Raw genomic sequence first — 5189 nt, forward strand, 5'->3', positions numbered from 1 at the left:
TGCGGGTATGGATCCTCTGCTTTCACTAGTACGGGCCCATACTACCTTCCACATCTATCTCTACCTTCTCCAAGGACTGCCTTGACTCCACCAGGTCCCTTTCACTACCGCTAATCACTACTACTCTTATCCTAGGCTTTCCCTAGGAAACCTCTGACTCCACCCAACCCAGTACTCAGCTGTTGAAGGTCTCTTTGTGATGCCAATTAGCTATTACCTGAATACAATCACATGTGATGCGGCTCCGATAATCCTTCGAGTAAGGGACTCATCCCTACCACGGTTAGGACTCAAACAAGAGCTACGCAATAGGGTCAAATCCAACACTCTGAGATTATTCAACCCTGATCACATGTGACCTTAACGTATTCACCTAACAGCTAACTCCCATCACTCAAACCCCACATAGCACAAAGAAAACAACATTTGGACAAAAAGGAAACAATCTTAAGAAACTCTATCCTCGTAGAAAAAAACTGAACTAGCATACAATGATAAACTCGTACTATTAGGCATAACCTAACCATGCTATCCTACTGCTGTCTACTCAATTCTAGCATGCAACTTTTCATACACTGAAGCACATAAAGCAGGCACATAAGGCATCACTCCTAGATCCTTAGTCTTATTCTAGCATGCTGCTCTACTGAAATTGATAAGCATAATATAAGCTTGTATGGGTACTTTGGGGAATACTTACTTGAGCTTGGCCGGTCGCGCATATCACACACTTTATTCTTTCTTAAAACCCTTTACTTATCCTTTTAGAAAAGATTTTCTTTTTCCAAAATCTTTTAATCCCTTGATTTGAGTTCAAACACCCCCGAAGGCGTGTCCGAATCCCTCAAACCAGGGCTCTGATACCAACTTGTAACATCCCAAAAATACGGGCCAAAATTTTCATTTTTGAAAACATATACTTAGCAAAACATTCGAAATAAAATGTTCACCGATCATAACATTCTATAAAGATATCGCATGTCTGGAAAAACATTTTCATAAAACATAATAACGTCAGAGTACAAATCCCCAGGAAGATCTCATAGTGCGGAATACAGAGCATGTGTGTGATGGGCCGCTACCGCGCCAGCTCTTTCCCCTTCGAAGAAGAGGTACCTGAAAACAAAACTGAAAACTATAAGCACGAAGCTTAGTGAGTTCCCCCAACATACCACATACCATACAATCACATAACATACATATATTGTCAGGCATATCTAGGTGCCCGACCTTCCCCTTTGGTCCTCTCGACCGGAGACTGTCTAGGATATCTGGGAGTTGGCCTCCCCTTCAGTCCTCTCGACTAGATACTGACTAGTATATCTGGGAGCTTGCCCCCCCTTCGTTCCTCTCGACCGGATACTGACTAGCATATATGGATGCTGGTCTCCCCTTCGGTCCTCTCAACCGGATATTGGGGACTATTTCATCCCCCTACTACTACCACATAACACATATATCTCATAATCTATCTAGCATGGCTGGGCATGACCGCCCCTTCGGCCCTATCGACTGGTATACTGCGGACTATCTCCCCCTACTATCACTAGCACATATCATCATATCATACTAGCACATTAGCATATCACAGGTAGTTGCAATCCTAGATGAATATCACAGAGACAAACATCTATCATAAAATCCTACTGGTGGGCCGGCATTGTGGCCATAGACCCACCGCTACTGGAAGGTAACTCACCTCGTAGCTGCTGATCTGTGTGGGAACGGTCTGTCTGCTGCTGCTGCTCTGGAAATCCTCCGGTTGCAATTCCCACCAAACACTTAGTCAAATACTGCTAACCGACCTCAGGGTAAACTGATCATTTACCCTTAATCAAACCATAAGTCAAAGTCAAAGTCAACTTCTAGTTGACCCGACTCGCTGAGTTGGCTTGTCAACTCATCGAGTCCCTATCCCTTTGTCTGACCACTATCCTGTCTCTACTCGTCGAGTTTGGCATTGACTCGACGAGTTTTCCTTCTAAGCTGATGACTAATCGTTCTTCATTCTACTCGCCGAGTTGTATGAAAAACTCGCCGAGTTCGTCTTCATCTAAAGAACACTCTATGCTTAGACTCGCCGAGTTGTATGAACAACTCGCCGAGTCCGTTCTTGAGTTAAGAAGATTGCCTTGAACTCGCCGAGTCATGGCATTGACTCGCCGAGTTACTACATGAGTGAGTCTGACTTCCAACCCACTGAGTCACTCCCTATGACTCACTACTCTAACCCACAAACACAAAAAGGGGGAAAACTTGGGGACTCGCGACTCGACTCGCCGAGTCAGATGAACGACTCGCCGAGTCTGCCACATGCAAATACTATGCACGCGAGTCTACTTGAATCTAACCAATGTCATTCATAGATCTGGGTTTCTAGGGCCTGGTTTACACGTAAAGTTTCCAACTTTACATGTAAATAAACACCCATGAGGGTTTTAGGGCTCAAAATGCACCAAAAGAGTAGATCTAGGGCTTTCTTGCACTATGGTTCCATAAAGGCAGTTGATCCAAGCTCCTGGAGCTCAATCATGCCTAGATCTAGAGGCTAAACAGCTTATCATCAACTCTAATACACAAACAAGCTTGGGGAAAGGCTCAAGAAGGACTTTCATGGAGCTACAAGGGACAATAAGCATGAAAATAGAGGGAAACTGAGTTATACCTCAAGGAAATCACTGAGGTAACACCAATATGACTGACCTCCTTCTTCTCTTCTTGATCTACTCTCCTTCCCTCTCCAAATCTTGAAGAAAACACACTAAAATGCTTCAATCTCATAAGGAACAAGGGTTGGACGATATAGGGAGCTCTGAGGGTGAAGGGGGCGAGCTTGGGGGGGGGGATAAGAGGGCTTAAATATGGTGCAAACCCTTGAAATTTAGGGTTTCATCAGACAGCGGGAACTCACCGAGTCCAGAACATGGACTCACCGAGTCGCCAACTTAAACGTGATCCGGATCCCGTCTCTATTCGGCGAGTCGGACCTACAACTCACCGAGTCCAAGGCTAAAAATGAAAAACACTAAGATAAATTTTATGTACCAGGAACCGAGTGCTACAGAATGTGTGATCGTGCACCTCCTTATATTTTCATGATTGATTATGGGGATACTCTGATGCTTAAACTATTTTGAAAATAAATTGTAATAACTTAATGGTTTTAAATGTATTAAATTTTTTTTAAATTGGCTTGAATTTTATGGGTGTTATATTAATTTTTCGAGTTATAGAACTCCAAGAAATCGTGTTTAAAGTTTCGCATCTAAATGGCTCGAAATGCTTGATTTTTCGACTTTTGAAAATATTTTCTCTAAAAATATTTCAAGTATGGAATTTAATATTAGACCATAACCTAAGTCTCAAACACTCTCAGAATTTCCATCTGAGGTGTGCAACTGCCTCAACGGATCGATTCGGTTATAGCAGTTTAAAGAAACCCAGTATTCTATTGGTTTGTTTTCTTATAACTGTCGTATCTTTTGAATACAAACTCCATTGTGTGCGTTCTTTATATTTTTGGACACAGGGGGACATGTACTAATATGAATTTTTAGTTTTTCAAACGTATTAACAAGGGTTGTAGTTTTATTTGTTTGATTTGTTTGCTAGTTTATACATTTGGAAATGAACTTATTTATTTTACAAAAGATGCTCTAAAACATAATGAGTCAAATTACAAAGAGATTTACAATGAATTGACCATCCACAATCTTTGACATAAACTCTAGGATCTAATAATAAGAAACAACTAGGTAAGATCATATCGGAGGTAAGATCCGTTTGGCATATAAAGATAAACTGTTTGGAAAATCAACTTTAAACACCTCACTAATCTTACATTGTCATTAATTTCTTAAGTAGATCGATCATTATAACGACTGGTGTTACGGATAAATCTTATTTATAAGTTTATAATAACGATTATAAACATAAATATAAGTTATACTTGAAGCACAGGAAGCATAAATCAACTTACAGATTGTTTGACGAAAATCGGATATTATGCGGCCAGAACTTCGATACCAAAAACTTTATTTCTCTAGGCTCTTTCGCGCTAAATAGATTTGCTACTAATGCCTTAGTTTTTCCTCTCAAAAGGAAAAACATACCAAACTAAGGCGTTAGTAGCAAAGCTATATAGAGTAGGGACCAAGTTTACAAATTCAAGCGTTAGTAGCAAATCTAAATAGTATTCTATCTCACATTTACAAATATATATATATATATATATATATATATATATATATATATATATATATATATATATATATATATATATATATATATGGAATTTGTCACGTTTGAAGAGTATGGACCAAGTTTTGTCTATATCTTTTTCATACGAGCTTCATATTTGATGTTCTCAATATCGATAGATTCGTAATTTCATAGACATCAACTTTTGTTTAGACGTCGTCGACTAATTTTAACTTTATTTTTCGTGATCGGTTCAATGAGGCTTATACTATAGTTAATGTTGCAAAAATCATAACTTCTTCATATGAATTCCGTTTTTGACAATATTTATATCGTTAGTCTTCTGTCGATGAGTACTACAACTTTCATTTACATCATTTTGGGTAAAAAGCAACCCATCACCTATTCACTTTTTATGAAGCATCTTGTTGTATCGGTATGAACGCGAAACTTAAATAAATCATAACTTCCTCATACAAAGTCTTATTTGGGCGTTCTTTATATCCACGAGATCATTTTTTTTACGGCTACTACAACTTTCGTTAAGATTATTTATTCAAAATAATCTTATATTTTTAAACTTTATTTTATCATTGTGATGAAGAATTATCCCATTATTCTTTAAATCATCTAGTCCTATCTTGTGGGTGTTACAACCGAAGGCTTGGTAGAGAGGTCTAAGCATTGCGAGGCAATCCAGGTAGACTGTAGGCTCAAGTGTGCATGCATTGTATGTGTATTTTCATGTGGGATATTTTGGGGGAACTCACTAAGCTTTGGCTTGTAGTTTTCGATTTAAATGTTTTCAGGTACTTCAAATGATCGTGGCAAGAGGAATGCATAATCATATACATCCTCCTACAGATTTATATTTGAGAGAGGATATTGATACTTTGATTTCGATGGTTTTGTTTTGAAACAATGGTTGATTCCTTTATGGGATTATGAAATTGTCTTTTGAAAAATGAAAAACTTTTACTATGGTTTTT

This window comes from Lactuca saligna, chromosome 2 (assembly GCF_052625555.1).
Source record: "Lactuca saligna cultivar CGN05327 chromosome 2, ASM5262555v1, whole genome shotgun sequence".
NCBI classification, from domain to species: Eukaryota; Viridiplantae; Streptophyta; class Magnoliopsida; order Asterales; family Asteraceae; genus Lactuca; species Lactuca saligna.